We start from the raw sequence: 24017 nt of genomic DNA, 5'->3' as shown, positions 1-24017 counted from the left end.
AGAGTAAGGTTCTACATTTAGGCAACAAAAACGGAATGCACAGGTACAGTATAGGTGATACCTTACTCAGTAGTAGTAACTGTGAAAGGGATCTTGGAGTCCTAGTGGACAACCATTTAAATATGAGCCAGCAGTGTGCAGCAGCTGCCAAAAAAGCCAACACAGTTCTAGGCTGCATCAACAGAGGGATAGAATCAAGATCACGTGAAGTGTTAATACCACTTTATAATGCCTTGGTAAGGCCACACTTGGAATACTGCATTCAGTTCTGGTCGCCACGATGTAAAAAAGATGTGGAGACTCTAGAAAGAGTGCAGAGAAGAGCAACAAAGATGATTAGGGGACTGGAGACTAAAACACATGAAGAACGGTTGCAGGAACTGGGTATGTTTAGCTTAAGAGAAAGAAGGACTAGGGGAGACATGATAGCATTATTCCAATATCTCAGAGGTTGCCACAAAGAAGAGGGAGTCAAACTATTCTCCAAAGCACCTGAGGGTAGAACAAGAAGCAATGGGTGGAAACTAATCAAGGAGAGAAGCAACTTAGAACTGAGGAGAAATTTCCTGACAGTGAGAACAATTAATCAGTGGAACAGCTTGCCTCCAGAAGTTGTGAATGCCCCAACACTGGAAGTCTTTAAGAAGATGTTGGATAGCTATTTGTCTGAAACGGTATAGGGTTTCCTGCCTAGGCAGGGGGTTGGACTAGAAGACCTCCAAGGTCCCTTCCAACTCTACTATTGTATTGTATTGTAAGGATTAAGTGTTGAGAAAGCATTGTTTTAGGTGAGTCATAAAGATGCTATCATATTGAGAAGCCATGATTATGCCACTAGGCACAAAACTTTGCCACTAAATCCAAATTAAAATGTGTTAAACAGTTAGCCATCCAGCTTCAAAAAGTATCTGAATCCATTGTCCTAACTACTTAACATTAGAAAGTTTTTCTTAACATTCAGTTTTAATCAGCCTTTTAATGATTATATGAGAGAGTTGCACTGGTTAAATTATGGTTCGGCTTTCTTGTTTTTGCTCATATGGAATTCAGTTTGTCTTCTGCCTTTCAAGGACATAGCAATGAATAAAATGTCAGCTTCTTTGGAAGATTGGGAAGTGAAAATGATAGCATGGTATAAGTGGTTTGGTAGAACATTATTATACTATTGCTATACTATTTATTCATTTCTAAATTTGAAACTGCCACTAATATTTCAGTTAAACCACATACATTGTGGTTATGTAGGTTCTTTGTAAGATGAATCATTGAGAAAAGCTGAAAATCTATTATAAATATGTAGAAGATTTCTATATATGCAAGCAGGCAATTCATGTTCCTTAGCCCCATTTTGCAAGTGGTAAAGAAGTAGTAAACTGCCCCAATTTAGAACCAGAAGATTTTTTTTTCATGAAAAAGGGCTAAAATGGATATGAGAAGTAAAAAAAAAACAGTTTTCAGAAAGATGAAATTTTATTGTTAGTGGGTTTTACTGTAGGCATTTTGCATATTTCTAATTGTAAACAGTTTCTATTTTGCAAATGATAAATTTTGATTGTTTATTTCATTTATGTTTTTAAAACTTTAATGGTTTTCTGGCAGTAAAAATGGATATGGAATATACAATATATTGGTAACACATACTGAGTTTGAATGCTAGTAATTTCATATAAGAAAAGTAGAAGGCTCTATCTATCACAATTAAAAAGATGAAAACTGATACAAACTGGAAAAATAAAGAAAAAAGTAGAAAATGCAGGGAAAAAATCAAAAAGTACAAAAAAATAAGAATATAATAAATAAAAAGAAAATACGTATATAAACTTCCTCCATCACAAGTATAAATAGTTTTACTAATGTATCACTTTCTATTAAAATGCAACAATACATTTGTTCTTCCTATATCTTATCTCTTATCTATAAACAAATGCTTCAAACCTCAATGTTTCTTCCTTTTTCATCAAAAATCTATTAAGGGTTACCAAAGATAAAATCATATCTGTTTTAACACTGATGAAATAAGCCAACTTTATATTCCTTCCTTTTGCTTTAACAATTTTAATCTTTAGTTATTTCAAGTAATGATTAAGAACTTGAATTCTTTTCATTTTTTTCAAGTGTTCAACCTTCTAAGTCTTACATTTTCATTTATTTTAAAAAGAAATCAGAACAAAAACATTTTCCTATAGGAAGGAGTCTCATGATTAATTCCAAAATCTTATTTCAAATCCATCTGTACCCTTAGTCTGTGTGTAACTTTCAAAAATCAAAGTTCTAATCAAAGTTTCACTGTTTATTCTAAATGAAAAAAAAGTTTTTAAATTTATATTTAAAACTTATTTTGCTAAGGCTTAAACTTATGTAGTGCTAAAAAAATTATCAATCCAATGGTTCTCAATGGCTGAAAAGTAATTAACAAACAATTACCTAAAGTAATTAACAAAGGAAGTCTGTGAAGCCAGTGTCCTTTTGATACTGCAGTTGATGATGGTGCAGTTTGAGCAAAAAACTGACTATTTCTTCATCTTCCATAGGTATCTTGTCATCTCCTTGCAAGGAATAATTATCTGCAGCACTTGGAGGAGATCTCAAGTCCTCTCCATGTCTGAAGAGGAATTATGAAGAGTTGATCTACTTGCCAACTCTTCATTCCACCACAGTCATTGGCTACACTTGTAACAGAGCTATCTGTAGTTCTCAATTTCTCCCCTGAAGACTTAAGAAAAGTGTAAGAATCAAATTGGGTTTAGCCTACAGTGGGGGAGAGGAGGGAAGCATGTCTCTTTGATAATTACCTTCCCTTTTTCTAAAATAAAGTTTTGATTGTTTTGTATTGCTCCAAGCATTGTTAGAAAGTAAGTTTAGTATTTTGCTTTTATTAAATTACAAGAAGATAAGCTGTTTATTCAGGAGAACAAGTGGTTGCTGATATATCAAACTGCCCAAAGAGAAGTTGTAGAATTTCTATTTTAGGAGTCAGTAAAGGGACTTTTTAATAATCTTGTGAATATGTTCAGGTATAACAAATAAAAGCATTAATGCAAAGTGGTGCATTAGAGATGCTAAATACCTGCGGGTCCTTTTGTTTCATTTTATTTATAGAGCTGGCTTGTTTTGTTTGTGCTATTAAAATGCTGTTTTCTTCAACAAGATTTAGAAAGAATTACAATAAGTACTACATATTTTATGCAGACATTATTCTGAGATATTGTAAATGGACCATTAGATATACCCATATGATGGTTCTATATTGATTTGTTTAGAAAGGATTTTTTCAGAAGTTGAGTCTATGGGGGAAAACCTAGGAAAGAACATTCAGTTCTGAATCAATTAAAAAGGGGGAAAATCTTGTTGTTGTCTGATGGGTTGTATATAACAGAATCTGGTTTAACTATGGGTAAAAAAAGAAAAAAAGTGAGAATAAAAAAGAGAATGAGAATGTTAAGGAAAGATATATTTTCTCCATTGAGCAAGATCCTGTTTGGTTCTTATTTGTTGAATGTTTGAGAGTCATTGTCATACCTGGGGAAAGTAGCAAAGTCTTTAAAATGAAATACCTACCAGGATCATGGGAAATTGTCAGAAAAGTTTCAGTTTTCCTTATCTTTCCTAGCCCAAGAGTTAAGCTGAGTGGAGGTAGAAAGAAGTTGAAATTCTTTAGTGTGGTGTTTGTTCTTTTCATTAAAATGGTAAAAACCATGTTGCACTGTCACACCAGAAGCCCTGCCCCTCTCAGAATGTAGCTACAAAGGGGAGGAGCTGTCATCCTTCTGCCCCTTCTTTTCCCTTCTCCTTTCCAACAGGATATTGTCCATAGTTATTCCCCCCTCCCCAAAAAGAGATTGTGCTGAGGTCAGTGGTGGGATGCTGCCAGTTTAATAACCAGTTCAGTGAGCATGGGCTTTGCACATGTGGGCTTTGCGCACGTGTGGTGCTCAAAATGGAGCATTTAGAAGCTCAGCTGCTTACCTTCCAAGTCAGCAATGGTAAGTAAAACAGTGAGGGGGTGGGAATCAGCTGTCCTGCGTGATAGAGATGAGTTAGAAAACTGGAAATAAAGGACAGGATAGAGCAGGGGTTAGTGGGCGGGCCCAGCTAGTCAATGGAGCAAACCAGTTCACCTGAACTGGTCCAAACCAATAGAATCCAACCCCTGGTTAAGGTTATCAAAAGTATCAGCAAACATGAGAAACCACAACATTTAGTTTTTCCCCTTCATTTTTTATATCAAAAAAGTATAAATATCTATGTATAAAATTATCACTAGATACCACAGCCTTTCCTTTAGGGTTAAATTGCAAATTTCAAATCAGTGTGATGTTACTTTACAATTACTTCTTTGACTCTTACTCTTGGATAATATCTGCAATTATAGCCCTTAATCAAAAGACAGGGAGGAGTAAGCTTGCAACAGCTTACTCAGGGAGGGAGAGGAGAATCTAAAACAGGTCCCATATATTGCCCATGACTTCCCTGAGCTTTAACAGTAAAATAGATTTTCTTTTAGAAAAGTGGTCAAACTGAATTGGAGATTCTTTTTTCAAGCGCAGTTTCTCATTAATCAACTTTTATGAAAAGTTCCCGGTAATCTTCTTTCTGTTGACCAGACAGGCAGAGCTTTCTCATCTCTTCCTCTAATCATTTACATGGCCCAATGTTATTATAATGAAGTAAATATTTTCCACCAAAAAAAAGAGAGAAAAGGATCAGAAGGTTTTTCTACTAAGGCTAAAACGATTGTGTCTATTACTGTCTCAGTTCCTAATTCCTTAAGTAGTTCTTGCTTTAGAAAAGGTTAAAAAGAAAAAAAAAATATTGGATATTTGCTTACCTACTTAGATGTCACTTAGGTGTTACTTGTACAAATATCCTTCTGCTAAATCTACCATTATTTTGCTAAAAGCCCATGATCAGCCTTGTGAATGGGAAATGAAGGGTCATTTAATTAAAGATCATCTTTGAGACCTTTTAGTAAAATTATACACATGGCGTGGCCAGACTCCAAAGCCTGAGCTAAATTTAGTGAAATTTAAGAAATAGAAGAAGAATGCAATTTATAAAGAAAAACAAATTAAGTAGTATTTTACTCAACTGATTGTCATATATAATAGTAAGACTTCTCCATTAATTGTTTAACTAATTTGCTTACCTAACAAAAAGAATATATTAAATAATATTGTAGAATATTAAATATTAAACAGAATATTAAGTAAAGAGAACAGTTTAGTCTAATGGTTAAGTCACCAGCCCAGAATCCAGTGGACAATAAATTCTAGCCCTGTGACTTCTGTCTTAGCCATGAAAACAAGTTGAGTGACTTTGGGCCGGTCAATCTCTCTCAACCCAACCTACCTCATAACGTTGACCTGGGGAAAATAGGAGGAGTATTAGATATGTTTGTTGCCTTATAGAAAGAAAGAAAGAAAGAAAGAAAGAAAGAAAGAAAGAAAGAAAGAAAGAAAGAAAGAAAGAAAGAAAGAAAGAAAGAAAGAAAGAAAGAAAGAAAGATATAAAAAAAGATTCACATAAACATTTCAACCTAACACTTTTTTTTTTACAAGTTGATAATGGTGAATGCAAAATCTCAAAAGTTGGAGGTCAGCAATATGTATAATTGAGATGAAGGAAGAGGATAATGAGAGATGTTTAATAGGGCCACCTTTTGAAAGGTATTAGGAAGTACTGATTCAGACTTTTTACAAGCACAGCACCTTTTTTCTATTCCTGAAAAAATGATATTTTTTTCAGGCTTACACACCAGTTTGTCTGCCTTTCTCACTGACCCCTAACATCAGAACAGAAATGCCTTGTGACACTATTTTTTTTCCTGCCATGGCCCCTTAACATTGCCTTCATTGCATCCTTAGTCCAAGAAAGACTGAAATTATCCTTATTTGTGATAGTGTTACAGTGGCATTTTACCTCTTTTTTAACACTATCTAAGGTCATTCTCAGGGTATATAAAAGCAGTTGGATTTTTGTCACCCTTTAATCTGAAAGAGGATGGATAACTTCAGAGACTTGAAACAGAAGTCGTGGAAGCAAGGGAAGAATCAGCACCAAGGACAGCAAATTTGTAATGTAGGGCTACTAGAAAACAGAATGAGAGTTTGAGAGTTTATGCAGTGGTTAAGGTTTCAGGCTGGAAACCAGCAACTATGAGTTTAATCACATTTTAGGCCCAAAGCTAGCAAAATGACTTTGGACCAGTCACCTTCTCTCAGCTCCAGGGGTTTATCCTGACAATTTCCAAGAATCATACACGATTGAGTAAAGGGGAAAAAATGAATACAACAGAATGAAAAAACGCTGCACTTGATCAAAGCAATGCTTCCAACTCTTTGAAATATATCCAGCAATCCTATTTATAACAAAGAGCTGCCATGTTTAACACTATGGAATGTGTGATACTCTGAGCAAATGTTGAACTACAGTTCCCAGTACTCTTGCCATTGACCTTAGACTCCAACTCTAGTAGCTCTTTAAAAAGAAGTGTAGAAGAGTTCCCTCATGTTCGCTTTCAAAAAGTAAGTAAGTACTTCTAATCCTGCCTTTTAATTTATTATTGTCAGGAGTTTGCTCCTCTTGCTAAATTAAAATGTGATTTGTCTTGTTTATGATTTAGAGTTGTGTGAAATCAGCCATTGGTAATCTAACATTAAAAAAAATGGTTTAACATAGTAGGCTTACTGTAATGTATAAACATAGTTATGGTTAATTAAATTGGAATAACAAAGTCAAAGCAGAGAGGCTTTCCCTACAAGTTGCAATTTCTCTTTCCAAGTGTAGCCAGGTCCTTTTTTACTAGCAGGGAAAAAAATCACTCTCAACTAGGTCTGCTTCTCTTCCTGGTGAGTAGATTTAGAGCTACCATCTTCAAATTGTATTACTTGTATGTTTGTTTATAGATTTATTTCCTATGTTTTATTGTACGCCGCCCCGAGTCCTTCGGGAGAGGGTACGGCTAAGAAATAAATATTTATTATTTATTATTATTATTATTATTACTTAAAGAATAATACTAAGAAAGATAGGGATTTGTATTGTGGTTTTCCCTCTTTCCTGATTACTATCTGGCCATTAATGCTTAATTTCATCCTATCTATATCGCTCATTCAATATTTGTTATCTCACTAGAGTGGGAATGTAGGGTTAGATATATACTGCTGGAGGCTACCTAACTGGATTTGTTTCTGCATGCAGTGCAGACCTTAGAGTTTGAAATTGCTAATACAATAGGAAAACAATGAAAAAACATTGTGACTTGTCCACTTTAGCACATATTTAATATGCAGCAAACAAACTATAAACTGTGAATTGGCTTCAGTGCAAATGGCTGCTAATGAGAAATCTCCAGAGGAGAATATTACAGTGTTGGCTTCAGATTTGTATTAGGATACTAGGCTTAAAATGAGCCAGTTTACACAGCACAATCATGATTTTCTCATTTAACAGAATGCCTGGCTTTGCACAATAGACTGAACCATAAGCTAACTGTAAGATTTGGATTTGGACATGCTAGCTAAAATGTGGTCTGTATGTTTCTGGTTCAATGTGTGTGCTGCAAACCAACCCAAGCTGTTCTTATCCTTTTATCTCAGGAAATTGAACACAAGTGCATATTTTGAAACGGAACAGGAGAGGTGTTGCTTTGAGAAACTATTACTCCTAGTAGCTAAGATGACTTTCTGGTTTTCAAACTCCATTTCTTTGGTATCATTTGGTAAGGCACTGCTTTAGAAGGCCCTTAAAATATAAATTAAATATTAATAGGTAAAAGGTTGAGGCCTGCAGTTGTTTTCATGACAAGCTATGTCTGCTGAATTACTAATTTTTAGATAACTCTTAGATATAGTTTGATTATGCTGGCCCAGAAAAAAGACAGATTAAAGAACAAAAGAAATTTTGAGAAGAAACAGACCAGTCTTTCTGATCATGCTGTGTTCATGTTTATATAATTAAGGATTTAGAATTTTGGGCCAATGAATCTTTCTCAGCCCAACCTCAGCTCACAGGGTTGTTCTTGTGGGAAAATAGAAGAAGGAAGGCGTATTAGGTATATTTTCTACCTTGAGTTACTTATATAAAAAAATTAAAGGTGGGATAAAAATAAATAAAATTTCAAAATTTATGCATGGTTTTGATAATGTGAGAGAAAAATGGGATCTTAAAACTTTATTTCCAAATGTCTCAGATTTTAGCAATATTATTCCACTTCTTTAAAATTATGTCCACTTTCCTTTGACAGAAACAAGGGAGTAACCTTATCCTTATTGGACTGTATGTTTTTGCAAATGAACATATGTATTAGAAGATTTAGGTACCAAATAATTTACATTTCTCAAAGTATTCTTATTTTTCTATGCTCCATCTTTAAATGAATGAATTCTGATGCTGCTGCTTTGTGTAGTCAGCATAGAATAGAATAACAGCGTTGGAAGGGATCTTGAAGATCTTCTAGTCCAACCCCCTGCCTAGGCAGGAAACCCTACACCACTTCAGACAAATGGTTATCCAACATCTTCTTAAAGACTTCCAGTGTTGGAGCATTCACAACTTCTGGAGGCATTAATTGTTCTGTCAGGAAATTTCTCCTCAGTTCTAAGTAGCTTCTCTCCTTGATTAGTTTCCACCCATTGTTTCTTGTTCTATCCTCAGGAGCTTTGGAGAATAGTTTGACTCCCTCTTCTTTGTGGCAGTCCCTCAGATATTGGAACACTGATATCATGTCTCCCCTAGTCCTTCTTTTCATTAAAATAGACATATTCAGTTCCTGCAACTGTTCTTCATATGTTTTAGCCTCCAGTCCCCTAATCATCTTTGTTGCTCTTCTCTGCACTCTAGAAAGAGTGCAGAGAAGAGCAACAAAGATGATGAGGGGAGTCTCCATATCTTTTTTACATCATGGTGACCAAACTGAATGCAGTATTCCAAGTGTGGCCTTACCAAGGCATTATAAAGTGGTATTAACACTTCACGTGATCTTGTTTCTATCCCTCTGTTTATGCAGCCTAGAACTGTGTTGGCTTTTTTGGCAGCTGTTGCACACTGCTGGCTCATATTTAAATGGTTGTCCACTAGGACTCCAAGATCCCTCTCACAGTCACCACTATTGAGCAAGGTACCACATATAATGTACCTGTGCATTTTCTTTTTCTTGCCTAAATGTAGAACCTTACTTTTTTGCCATTGAATTTCATTTTGTTAGATATTGCCCTTTCTGTATCTTAAGACTATCTTCCAGAGTGTTGGCTATTCCTGTTAGTTTGGTGTCATCTGCAAATTTGATGAGTTCCCCATTTATCCCCTCATCCAAATCATTGATGAAGATGTTGAAGAGTACTGGGTCTAAAAGAGAGCCTTAGGGTACTCCACTGCATACTTCCCTCCATGTAGATGCAGTTCCATTGAGGACTATAGCGATATATATACATATACATATAATATACATATAATATACATATAATATATACATATACATATACATATACAAAACCAGCATACCTACACCCGTGAAAATCTATGAAAACATATACATATAAATATATACATACACACACACACACACACACACACACACACACATGCTGGTTTTGTTGTATTCGGGTCTTTTCCCGTGTAGGATTGAGATTGTCTTGGCAACGTTTCGGCAAGATCTCACTTGCCATCTTCAGGCTTGGGCTTAAAATGCGATCGGAGCTGTTGTCTTTCTGTAAATCTTGGTGGGAGGGGATGGGGTGCTGGCTTTGTTTCAGTAAGTAGAATGATTGGTTGTGTGGTTGTATCATGATTGGTAGATTGGTGCTGATTGGTGCTGGCTGTGTGTGCATTGTTGTTTTGTATTGTAACGGCCTGGGTGGTGGGTGGTGTTTGTTTGTTGACTAGGGCTGGTTTCCAGATGTTTGGTAGGCCTTCACCACTGATCAAAAAATAGCCAACATCTTAAGAAACCCCAAAGACAAAATCCAGCTAGAAAACCAAGGAGTCTACGAAATACCATGCAAAATCTGCCCGGCAATGTGTATACGGCAAACAAACAGGAGGATAAATGCACGCATCACAGAACACAAGAACGCAGTAAGAAAAAAAGAAAAAAAACGTCCTCCCTTTTCCAGCACCTTAAAGCTACAGGACATGAAATCAACTTTGAAGGAGTCAGGTTAATCTCCAAAACAGAACACCTCAACAAGAGAATAATTATGGAAGCCATTGAAATAGAGAAACACCCCCACAACATGAATAAACGTGATGATACCTCCTGCCTACCAAACATCTGGAAACCAGCCCTAGCCAACAAACGAACACCACCCACCACCCAAGCCGTTACAATACAAAACAACAATGCACACACAGCCTGCACCAATCAGCACCAATCTACCAATCATGATACAACCACACAACCAATCATTCCACTTACTGAAACAAAGCCAGCACCCCATCCCCTCCCACCAAGATTTACAGAAAGACGGCAGCTCCAATCGCATTTTAAGCCCAAGCCTGAAGATGGCAGGTGAGATCTTGCGTTAAGGCACTATGGATCAAATTACCCATTTTATATGTCAATAATATCCTGCTTTCTGAATGTCAGAATTCGAGTAATATACAATATCTGAAACAATAGATTGTTTCCAATTTCTCTTTCAGCAACATGTCTCAACAATTAAACAAACCACATGATATGGTCTTTATGAATTATAAGTAGATACCTGTTTTAAATCTCTATTGCATAAAATAATGTTATTGGACTAGATTAGAAAATATATTAGAGCTGGTGGAAATGACAGCAGTGCCAGTTTGATGGGAAAGTTTGACTTAATAGCCTGATATAGTTCACAAGGCTTTATATCTTGCTTACCAGCAATCCACCTTCTGAATGAAGGAAACTTTATTATTGCTTACAATGAATGGTTTTGGCAAAAGGATCATAGCATTGAGCACCATCAGTCATTCTCACAGTCCTTGGAAATGAAGTGTCTATGACTATTATGACTATTATTCTTCCTGCAGTTGACAGTCCACTGCAGCACAATATTGCCATTTTTACCTGTATCCTGGGAAAACTATTTCAGAGTTGAGAAACTTGGGAGCTTGTAGTACTTGAGAAAACATGGATGTTTCCAGACAAATAGCTCTTAGTATTAGCCATCAAAGAGTATTCTGCAGTTACCGTGCTTTTTCCTCCCTTATAGTTTTTCTGTGCTAAGAAAACAATAATTATGCAAAAACATAGAAGTAATAAATAGAAGATAATCATACAGTACTTGAATTCCATATCTAAAGCATAGGTAGTTTCAGAATAAGTTCATTTTTGAAGTGCTACATCTCAGAAGGTTGGGTATTCATTTAGCTTCTTTTTAAATCAAATTTTTTATTTTAAATGCAAGCAAGGAAGATGAATGATGTTACATGTTATTTTAGGATAATCTAAAGAGAGAGACAATAATTATATATTTTGAACATTTTCTTGGTCATTTGAAGCTATGATGACTCTAAGGTGAGCTTCAGCAAGGAGGAGCTCAAATCCTGTGTTATTGATATAATTTACAATACATGGCATAAATGCCAAAATTCTTCCCTCTATACAATTATTAGAGATGGGGAAAAAACTTTCCTTTTTTCGTTATTGTTACCCAAGGTGTAGAATATCCTAAGACTGACTCAGATTGGGTTGCTGGTTGATGTGAAGGTCTATTCATTTGTAAGTCACATATAGTCATAATTATTTATTAAATATGTATACAATCCGACTCCCAACAACTCTGAGCATTCCTACTAAATCTGCAATATTTCTTCACAATATATGGTACCCCTATGGTTTGAGTTTGGGAATGGTAAACCATAGAAATATTTAATTTTCATTTTTCTATCCTCCTGCAATGACAAGATTCTCAGCAGCTCTTAAAGTTGCAGTGCAGATTTTATAGTTGCAGTGCAAAGAACTATAGAATATAAATGTACACACGTAGAAAAAAAGTTTGACATCTAAGTAGCATATCAGAGAATTTCGCTTTGCTTATTAATATGGCAGAAGGGCTTAGGAAAAAAAATGCCTAAGAGAATCTTAGTTGATGGAAGCAATGAGATCTGGTCTTTAACATAGGCATTTTCCTATGTTACTTTTCTGTAGAGACAGGAAACTTATTTCATTAGCCTGCTTTCTGAGCCACACACTGGCAACATTGAACCCAGAAGAAGAGAGACCATACAAGTATTGGATAGTTTAAACTACTGTTAAACACTCTGAAAATCATGAACACAGTCAGACCATAAAATATCAACCCCCTCCCCCCCCAAAAAAATCCCTTGATATGCAGGACTATGAAGAGTAGAGGTAGGAGACCAAGGAATGAAGAAGTGTTGGATTTAAATTCTGGATGGGAATGAGCCAGATACCCACACATTATAACTAGATTTAAGGCACTTAAGTGTTTGCTGCAACATGATGATAAAACACCATGTCTCTCCCCTCTCCCCCTCCCCCCCCTCTCCAGTATCTACACAGCACAATTTTCTTACCCTATCTTCTGATTAGAACTGCTTAAAGTCTAAGCAGGTCCTATTCATTTGAAAGAAGCTAGCTTTTATTGCAGCATGTGTGTCAACAACAGATTCAATAGCCAACTTTAAAACATAACTGATGCAATTGCTGGGGGAAAATATTTTTATATGCTACTCCTGTAAAAAAAAATCTGAGGTTCCAGCAGCCTGTCTATTGATTGGCTGTTTAAATAGAGGCCTATATGATCCAAATAGGCTGGCCTGATTATACAACAGCAGCAGGATTTCAGTGCTCAGTGAGTGTTGAGGCAAAGAAGCCAGAGACAGGATGAGAATATGTACTATGGCATCAGTATGTAACTGCTGGAGCTGGAGAAGCCAGCTACCTAGCTCCCTCCGTGGACAAGTTACTGTGCTGCTTTCTTCCTTGCTGAGAAGATGCCAGCTGTGTGCCTGTGAAACAGCTAAGAAGACCGGTGCTTGGAATAATGCGTCTGACTTTTAATCGGTGTCTCTGAAACAGAGCTTCATTGCTGACATATCTGATGTCAATAAAACCTCTCATAACTCCAGACATATACAGAATGAAGGTGAGTTGTTCAGTGCATGCCTTATCCCTAGTGCATCATGATGTAGCTTTTACTGCACTTGGATTTTTGCTTTCTTAACCCAAGGGGAAGGGGGTGAGTGAGTGAGAGGGTGCTTTGCATAATTAGGGAAAAAAGATCTTTTTAATACTCCGTGTCAGTAAATGGAAATGACTCCTGGGGAAATGTTTTGATGACAGGCATCCTTTTTTCATTATACAGTATATATGAAGAGGAACAGCACAGTAAGATATTTCTGTCCTTTTATATTAGTGTTCTGGATAAGGAGCTTGACTTTCTTTCTTTTTTAAAATGTTGCTATTACTTACTACTGGTAACTACTTAAAAATAAAAGCTAATCTTATCAACTTTAAGGATCATTTAAAAGCAATTCTTGCTTGCTTAAAATAACAAGGTTTGTCAGGTGTCAACAATAATATAACCTTAGGCATGTATAGAATGTACTTGTAGGGATTCCCCTCCTTCCCACCCAAAAAAATGATCCCATGAGGTTTCAGTCTTATATTTTCAACATATGTAGATTTTGTCCTGTTTAGATTGAACAGCTCTTTTCATTCAGTAATAACATTTTCTCACTTATCAAATTATGGCACCCTTAAGTTAATATTTTCTTTAGAGGAGAATAATTGATTAGGGGAAAAATACTTGTCTTCTAAATTACTGTTCATATTAAGTTGCTCTGTTTAGTGTAAACTAGTGATCAATGGGCATATTGCTAAAAGGGCAGTTTTCTTTTTTCACATTGGTAGACTTTGCATTATGTTGCTCCAGGTGTCATAATCTGCATTACCTTTTACATATTCTAGCCATGTTTTAAAATTTGGGGGTTTTTTGTGCTCTGATATTCATTTGCTATTATATGATTATCTCATGTGCAGACAAATTAAAATTGCTGTATCTGAAGCTTTTGATGAACTTATGTTGGCTAATAACAACTTTCCTGAGGTTTGTCCAATTAACAAGATTTACATAGTATGTTACTTCTGCAACAATGACTGCTGTTTCTAAAGAGTAGCCATATATTGCCATGGAAAATGTTCTCTTGCATTTACTGTCTTTTCTGACTACCTCTCTCTTGCAAAAAAGTAGAATAGACTCAAAAGCGTCAGGATGTAGGACATTTAAATAAAAAATACTTTTAAAATAGTTGTCATTGAAAAAAACTCTATCCTGAAGAAAATTGATATGGAAGAAAATATTGATATAATTCATATGTGGGGGGTTGCTTAAATGTAAGTCCAAATGTGTTAAAAGTAGACAGTTTTTTTTTCTAATGGTTTAGTGTAATCATAAAAAGATACACTTGCTAAAACCATCTCTTCTACTCAAGAATTAAACATGCTCTTTTGCACCTGGCCATCTACTTCCAGGTTGATCTGCACTGAACTGCAATTTTAAAGTGCACTCTTATAGATGTCTACTCAGAAGTAAAGCAACTGAATTCAGTTGAACTTACTCCCAAGTAAATTAGTATCGAGTTAGAGGTTTAGCTATACATGGTAACACATTTGGGGGAAATGTATTTTGAAAATATGTAACCTATCTTTGAAACTTCCCAAATAGCTACTTAAATGTTGAATGGAGATATGACAATGGAAAGATCATTTCTCTTTTTTAAAAAAGGAAACATCTGAAGAAAAAGTATGTACATGAAATTCTGATGTGGTAAAGAAAGGATTACTAGCTTCTTTTCTCGCAATATTTAGCTTCTTTTATGTTCTTGCTTCAGAAAAAAAAGAAGTAAAATGCATGATCCAGGCAAAGTTATGTCCATTCAATAATTTTGATGAGAAAAATAAACACATTTCCTGCTTAAATCCCTGTTAGTGAAAGGCAAAACTTTATCTGGAGTGTGTCTAAGGTATGTGACTCTATATTAAGAAGAGAGATGCTGCCTATAGTAATTTTAGTGTTGCTGTTCTCTATCCCTGGAAATACTTTACTTCCTGCTGATAAAAATTAATTTTGTCTGTAAATCATTTACTCTTCTCACTACTCTGGGGAAATTTTAAGTGTATTCCTTTCCAGTTCTCTGAGGTACATAATAACTATACCATATGCTTTATGCATGTGCATATTGTGGTTTGTCTAAAACATCATTCTGCAATCTATTGGCCCCATTCTGTGTGTAGACCTTCCTTGTGTTATAAACTGTTTGTGTCAAGCCAGGACATTAGTAAAGTTAGCAATCAACCATCTCATCTCATATAGGCTGACTCTATATATTGATGATTTGTATGGATACAGATCTCTCTAGAAGTTATTTATTTAGCATATAGCTCTCTAGAAGCAAAACATAGTTATATAAGAAAAAAAATAGTTACTGGGCATGCTTCTCATTTCAAGCATTGGTATGACAAAGCTAATAGACTGGGTGCTTTTGTTAGAGTGATTCACAGCTTTAAGAATCTTATTGTTGGTCTTCCAAATAATACTCTTTAATAAACCTGTATTTCAAACTGGTCCTTTGCAGATCGAATTGTTGGTGTCCTTGACATCTTTGAACAAGGTTTATTCAACTTGTTCCAAATTTTGGCCCTGTGTTATTCAGACTGCCTGGTTGTGATGCTTGCCTGCTTAGGAAATAATTTACATTCTGCTGTGGAACAGAACTCTTTACTTGCAGTTCACTTAGAGCCAGTAGAGGGCTCTTTCTCTCCATACTATCTACATAGCCAGTTATGCTACAAAATATTTCTAGGCTGTTTATCACTTTAAAAAAAAGGTTCTGCTCAGATTAGAATGTGGAGGGATTTTAATCAGTAAAATATTGGTTTGCTTTGATTTTATAATGACATCTAAACCTTTTTTTTTCAATTAGTCGTCCCTGTAGTAATATTTGTAGTATTTCTCTTTCTTTTGGAAGATGCACAAAGTAGCACAACATTTTGTCTGAAGGAGAATTTACAATATTAATATCTGAGGGGTGGCTGAAGGTAGATTAAGCATTCAGAACACACCAGTCACAGGTCAGGCCTCCCCATGAAGCAGAATTAATTGAGCTGTTTCAGAAAACATGGAGAAGTGAGAAAAGCATCATTTTGATCTGCTTCAGGCAAAGGAATGTCTCGAGCTATCATTACCCAGCCATTTTGACTTACTAATTTACTGCCTTCAACCACAGCTGGCTCCAACATTTGTGGGTTTCCCCCCTCTCATAAATTCATATATTCACCTTGTTATATCTTACTATTGTGTGTAAATAAACCACAGTTTGTGTAACAAGCTATGATTAAATAAAACATCAGTGATTTGTCTGAATGCAGCCATTTAGAAGCATTATTTCAGGTTATGCGGTTGATACTTCCTAAAACATTTAATCAAATCAAATCTTAAAATGATCATGATAACAATTTGATGATCATGAATAGATCATGACAGAAACAAGATTCAATAAGACATATTCCTTGATAATTGTGAATTGAATGAAAATCTGTGGTGGTGTTTCAGATAATTCTGGTCCATTTCTTGAGATACTTTCTTTGTGGAACTCATATTGAGGTTAGAACATTTCAGCAACATGAGTAATGTGCCTTTTAATTGACCTATCAAGTTGTATAACAGTAGATTAATTTCATATAAATATACCAAATGGCAACTGCCATACTGTCCAATTCATCTGCAAGTTAATTAAATATCTTCAAGGAAGACCTACCGTATTTCAGTTGCAAAGCTTTGGACACTCAGATTTTCACATGAAGGATGTGCTTAAGCCAGATAATGAAAGTGACTTAAGTAACCATGATAATTGGGGTAGTCCATATATTGGGGAGGGGAAGAATTGTCTATAATTCAGAACTATATGCATCTGGATAGTGCTAGAAATTGTAGCGCCTTTAAAGGCTCTTCTCTAAAAGCAAATGGATATGGAGGGATATTGAGGGTGCAAGCTTCTGTTCACATCCCCTTTAAGTTTTGAATGCATAAATAAGGCTTAGTTTTTCCTATTTAGATGGATTCCAAATTTTCATGGCCATGAGTTTTATGCTGATGAAAATTGCAGTAGTAAATGTAGATGGGAAAATGCGTTTACAGTGTAAATATAAATTAACACTTGAGCCATTTCTATCCCATTATTCAATCTCACAAAAGCTGCTTTACTTCCACAGCCCAGAAGTGCTGAAAACATCAAGAAGCTAATCAGTGTCCCCACAAGTTGGACCTATGGGAGAGTGTAAAGTATGAGATTGATTGAATGTTGTGACCTGATTCTGGATTATCAAAAATCCATCCAGGAGTGATTCCTATGATGAAAACTGCTAAGCTACCTATCTAGCTTTATTTAGTTTCATTTTTTAAAAAAGGAAAGGAACTGGAAGGCTAGTTTTCTACAAATGCATTCTACCAATGGAAACGGTTCAATATATGAAATTACCCCCTCCCTCCCAATTTCTGCCATTTGAAATATATGAGCTCCAGATGAATTAATTCATCCCTCAAAAAAATAGTAAATGCTCTAAGATCCAAGAATCTAAGCCTCACCTTATTCTGAACTGGTTTTGCTTTCTCCTATGGAAATGCCCAACTTCAGTGCATGGAAGAAAATGAAAATTTTGGAATCTGGAATGATTCCTTGTTGGAGAAATGAATCTAAATGGTAGCGTATGCAAAGAAAAGATATGAAATATAGTATTTTTCTTAAAAGACTGCTACAAAATCCTGTGGCTTATGAGAAAAAACAGGGAAGGAAGTTTGAGATTCAATTCGTATAGATTTTTCTTTTATTGGAGCCTCTCTTATTTTGAGTTTACAAAAACCAGAATGTAAATTTGGGGCAAGTGTGGGGTACCAATTCTGGATTATACTAATTTGGATGTAGAAAAGGAATGCATATTTATGCTTATTAATCAGACTTACTGACTTGGTACAGGTAGTCCTCAATTTACAAACACAATTCAGCCCAAAATTTCTGTTACGTGAGACATTTGTTAAGTGAGTTCTGCCCCATGGTACAATCTTTCTTGCGACACTTAAGTGAAGATTGCAGTTGTTAAGTCAGCAACATGGTTGTTAAATGAATCTGGCTCCCCCATTGACTTTGTTGGTGAGAAGGTTGCAAAAGGTGATCAAATGACCCCTGAATACTACAACTGTCATAAATAAATGTCATCTGCCAAGTGTCTGAATTTTGATCACATAACCATCATGGTCATAAGTGTGAAAAACCTTCATAAGTCACCTTTTTTTCAATGCGGTTGTAACTTTGAACGGTTACTAAATGAACTGTTGAAAGTCGAGGCTACTTGCATATTATGTGAATAAGCAAAAAGGCATGTTTTCTAGCTGATACGAGGAAATTGACCTTGAGTAGTGGTTGACAAGACTCGTGGGATGTAGTAGTATTTTCATAAATAGTACATTAACTTCTCTTTTATTCTAGGTCAGATTTTAGTCCAAGCTGATAATATTAGAACACCTCTGGTATGAATGCCTCCTCATAAATGAGGAATACAGTTGATAGCTCGTATAGCCTTTTATCACTGGGATTTTTTGAGAGGATGAAGTTAGTTGTCACTGAGGAAAATGATTGAGGCACATGGCTTCCAGTATCGCTTTGAAGTTTCTTCTCTCTTTTGCTCCTATACCAATAATGCTTCCTTTGCTTTCCATTCCAGAATTTTTATTTCAAAAAGAGACACTATAGTACAATGTCTAAAATGATATTTGGTGAAGAGTATGATCTAGTAATGTAGCCCAAACATTCATTACTTTTCTTTTTTAATATTCTCCAAGGCAAATTCAGCTGTGCTAAATGTAAAAGAAGGTGATGCTGGCTGGATTTTGGAAATGTATCTTTTAAAGTTATTAATCGATTATTTTGCCGTTGCCTTTCTTTGATCTTATGCTCTCTGGTCTTTGATGCGGTTTGCAGAATGAATCATTTGCACAGAGGTACAAATCAATTCTGGATGGAAAATGTCAGTTAATTGCATTATTATATTAATTATTCCTTTCACTTGGACTTTCAGGGAGAGAAATGATTGGGAAAAATAGCAAAGAAAGACAGGCAAATTCATTAAAAGCCATAAAAATCAAAGCAATCAAGTAAATTGGATGCTGATTTCAGTTGCATTTAAAGCAGATTATTTACCTGTTTGTCTATTATACCTTCACAGCACAATGTGTCATAGATCAAAATGAACTTCATAGTTCATTCTATACAAGTTTCCTTTAAACTAGTACAGAATGATTAGCAGAATTTCCTCAAGGGAATCATTAACGGAGAGAGTCAAGAATCCTTCTTTTTATTCTTTTGAACATGCAGGATTCATTTATTTATCTGGAAATGAAGTTATTGGGCATTATTAGGGGTTAGCAAATTACAGCCATGGGCTAATTTATATACATATATATGTACATGTACATATACATATAATTCCCAAACACGATCAGGGTAAAAGGCACTTGAAACACTGGACAGATACTATTCCAGAAGGTAAGCACAACAGTGTAATATAAAAGAGATTGTTGTATACTATTAATTTTATAATCTTTACTTAATACCAACTTAAACTTGAGTCAGCTTGCATCTAGTCACAACCCATAGCATAATCAGTATCAGGAGTGGGTTCCGGCAAGCACTACTGCCGGTTTGCTCATGTGTGCACTGTGTGCGCTGTGTGTATGTGCTCTGCATGTGTGTGCGTGCACTTTATGCATGCTGTATAAATTGCAATTAAAATTGTTCTGCGCATGTGTAGAACTGAAAAACAAGATGAACCAGAGAACCAGTTTAGGGACCTGGCAGGCCTGGGTCGCTGTCGATTCCAGCAACCCAGGCCGCCAAACCACTACCGGTTTGAACCAGTAGGAACTCACCACTGATCAGTCTGCAACTCTAGGTGTTGTGGATCTGTTGATGCCACATGCACTTTCCTGGTCTATTTCATCCATCTTTGTTTCATGTCTAAGTTTCATCAGATGTTCTTCCACACGGTCCATCCAAATTTTGTTTGGAACTGATCACTGTATTTTTCAACCTAAATGGAAGTAATTCCCAAGCAATCAATAAAAAACTCAGGATGATCCCATTGAATGGAATGTACTCAAACTAACTCAGTCAATGGTTCAAGTTGGTTGCTGCACCATTCCTTAATTGTTACATTCTGTATTTTCTCATAGATAAATGCATAAATAAAATAGATTATAAATTTTATGATTTACAATTTATCACTTTGTTGGTTGTATGTATACCAAGAGCTTATTTATTAGAGACAAATTTCTTGTATGTCCAATCACACTTGGCCAGTAAGGAATATTCTGATTCTGATTCTATTCTATTGATTGAAATCCCTAAAAATGTCAGAGGCACTGAAAAAATTTCAAGCTTTTTAGTAACTTTGAAGCAAAGTCTAAGATTCTGCATTATAAAATACTATTGATTTAATATCTGCACTGGTATAATTTAAATTAGCATTGAATACCACTACCCAAAAGAATGGTACTTCATAAACCTCATAAATATACTGAAAAACAAAGCATTTTAGTGGATTTTAAACTTCAAGCTAGACTCCAAATTCAAAGTCAATTCCAAAAAGTAGGAGTTAAATAGGAAAAGGCTGCAAAAATGAAGTAGTCATTGTAATAAGTGGAAAATTTGAGCAAAATTAATTGCACAATTGAACTGAGAGTACAGGGAAAAGTACTGTGTAATCCTTGGAAGCCATCACAAATTATAGCCCTGGATAGGCTGGCTAAATGATTGTGCAAGATAGGCAAAATATATAAAGGAAATCCAGTTTCCATGTGATTATATGTACTCAAAATGGTAAATCAGTTTTGCACAATTATTACAAAGAAAATTGTATGGACATATGGTTAGGAATTTAGATTGACTTGAGCGATCCTTTGTGTGCATGTATGCAGGAAAATTACCAGTTCAGGGATGACCACACGTTGTTAAAATACAATGGGAACATAAATACAGTCTTCTTAATTCTAAGAAATCTTTTACACCTTTTAAAAAATAACCCAAGAAACCAGGTCACTGGGAGTCAGGAGAATTTGGAGTTCTACAATATTCTTTCAAAGTTTAAGCAAGATTTCATAATCAAAAAAAATTGAAAGGTGCAATTTACATCATCAAGACCAACTCTCTGATCAGAGCAAAAAGCTAAATTAGTCTGCTGCTTGAATTCATCAGTGATAAGCTTTCTAACTAAATGCCTCCATTGTTGAATTTTTCCTAATATTCATTCAGAATCTTTTGTCATGTAAATTAAGCCCTTTATGTGTAGCCTATAATCTTGGGTGATGGAGAACAATCTTCTAAGTGATAGTCCTTCAGGTAGTGGGAAAAAATATTAATATGTGGCTTTTATGACCAGATATACTTGGTTCCCTCAATCTTCCTTTTTGTAGGTTTCCATTCTTTTGATCAGCTTCATTGTCTATGTCTGAATACTCTCCTAGTTTTTTCTGAATCTGAAGTACAGTATGATGCCCAATTTATTCCATCTGTCCAGGGCAGAATAGAATGGAATTATAGCTGCTTCTGATTTAGAATGGGTGCTAAAATTGTATTATACTGTGACTCAGTATTCAGCTAACTGTCAAATAAATACCCAAGTCAACTGATCAGTAGTTTGTGCATTTTTCAGATTATTTCTATATGTCTTTCATTAACATGAGGCTAAAATATCAAATTTCATGGGAAAATATCAAATTTCAAGTGTGGAGTAATGGAAAGTTTGGTATTTACAGAGAACTGGCTGGTCTGACCGTGGTTCCCCCATCACCACCAAAAAAAATAAACTTTGTAATATAAGGGATAATAGTAAGAGAGCTGGTTCTGCCAAATGTCATCTAGATACAGTTATAGTAGAAATGTAGAGAGATGACCTTGGAGTAGGCATGCAGAGAGAGTTGGCAAAATAATAATAATAATAATGGCAAAGTTTTGAAAATTGGCAAAACAAAGCAAAGTTTATCCATGAGAAGAAGAAAACCTGAGCAAAGAAACTTAGAATGCACTCACTCTTTTAAAATTATGTTATTATAGCCTATAGCAACAAAGTACAGTTTAGTATTTTTTTCAGTGTCTGTTTCCTAACTTGGCCTACTTCAAAGGGCTAAAAGATAGCTTGAGTTGTATTTTCAGAAAGACAAAACTGAATGATGAAGCCTCTCTAATTAAGTATGCCAGTGATACTGGAAAATAGACTGTTTTCTCCCAGGAACACAGACATATTGAGTCTTTAACTTTATAAACTAATGTACATGCTTCGGATATCAGAAATGACAGCATTCTATACAAAAGTTAAAAAACTAATGGAAAGACTAGTATCAAGTGTCAAAATAAAATCAGTAACATATGATTTAATAATATTCATCATTGCATATAGTATTCTAAAATGTCAAAAGTATTTCAGATACATTACTTTAGACAGCAAGGCTTTTAAGAACTCTGTGAATGAGAAACAAAATACATGTTCCCATAATTTGAATAAAGCCAAAAAACTGACCATATTGTCAAAGGTTACATACTGAGTTCATGATGACTGCTGGCTCAGGATATGCCCGTATATTAGTTGTCTGAGAGTGCAGAAAGATTTGCTCAGAATGAATTTTAATGGATTTAGACACTTCTAAACTTGTGTAATGTATATTCAAGCTAGAATGCATTGATACGCCACTATCTACACTTCACTGAATTTTGTGATGTGGATTTCAATTAAAAAGAAAGGAAGAAAATTATCAGGAGTGGGGGAAACAAGTCTATAAAAAGGCATATGTTCACAGAAATGTGAAAGAGAAAATGTTCACAGAGACTGAAAATTTGCAGACTAATGCAGAAATATGAAAGAATGACCTTAATATGAAAAAGTGACAAACCAAGCCAAATTAAATATAACAAATTCATCCAGCCCTACTAGCTGGTATACAGGTCCCTTTTATCAGTGGCCAAAACAAAGATGCTTTAAACTCTTTTGCAAGTCTTCACAAGGACAAGAGATGCAAAGTGATTCTACAATAAATATAAACAATTTGAGCTAATGAAATATTTGATATCTGGGCCAATGTGCTCTGATATAAATAAAACATTGATCACTCTGGAATGTATAAATATACTTAAAGCAATTCTTCAAGTCCATGTTAATTGTCTCAGCATCCTTCTTCACTTTGTTCCTTCAGGATCTTGTATTTTATTTATTTTTATTTATTTATTAGATTTGTTAGCCGCTCCCATCTCCACAAAGGGACTCGGGGCGGCGTACAATAAATAAAAAGCACATATTATACAATTAAACATTACATATTACACGGCGGAGGTATAAAAATCACACAACAATCATTACAATACATAGAAATAATAATAATAAGATTAAAATAAAATACCCCAATATAAAATTACAAGTTTAAAAGATTGCCAGGAGGATTAGAATGGAACTATGGTTGAGCCAGGCCAGCTAGTTGAAAAAGGTGGGTCTTGAGTTTTGAACGGAAGGAGCGGAGGTCGGTAGTAATCCTAATGTCGGGGGGGGAGGTCATTCCAGAGGGCTGGGCCCATCACAGAGAAGGCCCTGCCCCTGGGCGCCGCTCTCTGGCACTGCTTAGTGGACGGCACCCGGAGAAGTCCCTCTCTGTGAGAGTGAATTGGTCGTAGGGATGTATGGGGCAGGATGCGATCCTGTATCTTGTATGAAGTTCATAGTTACCAATCTGGTTTAATTGTTCTCTTGTTTCCTCCAGATTTGTTCATTCCTATTTGTAAGACTTTTTACATAGATTCACAATAATAAATGAGAGTTTTTGACATAGTGATTACCATATAAAAAGTTAAATGAGATATTAATTATGTCTGCCAAAATGAGCAACTCTAGTTTGATATAGTATATTTTTTCTTGAATTTATCCTAAACCTGTGACTTCCCAAATTTTGTCATACTCCCAATTGTCATCATGCCTGATTATG

At 35.3% G+C, this 24017-nt stretch overlaps 1 protein-coding gene across 2 annotated transcripts in view; it reads left to right on the top strand.

The window, feature by feature from the left end:
• Window positions 1-6754: 6754 nt before the first annotated feature.
• Window positions 6755-24017, top strand: part of CDH18 (cadherin 18) — a 660513-nt gene continuing 643250 nt past the window's right edge. The window contains exon 1 of one of the 2 annotated variants that reach the window (XM_081951851.1): window positions 6755-6848. The gene's annotated coding sequence lies outside the window, so the exon portion shown is untranslated. Of the gene's footprint in view, window positions 6849-12782; window positions 13086-24017 lie in introns of those variants that run through there. The other variant, XM_081951852.1, reaches the window with a different exon arrangement.

Source organism: Natrix helvetica (genome assembly GCF_964273705.1).
Source record: "Natrix helvetica genome assembly, chromosome: 4".
NCBI lineage: Eukaryota > Metazoa > Chordata > Lepidosauria > Squamata > Natricidae > Natrix > Natrix helvetica.
The sequence above is the reverse complement of the archived record's forward strand: the minus strand, read 5'-3'. Positions and strand labels throughout refer to the sequence as shown.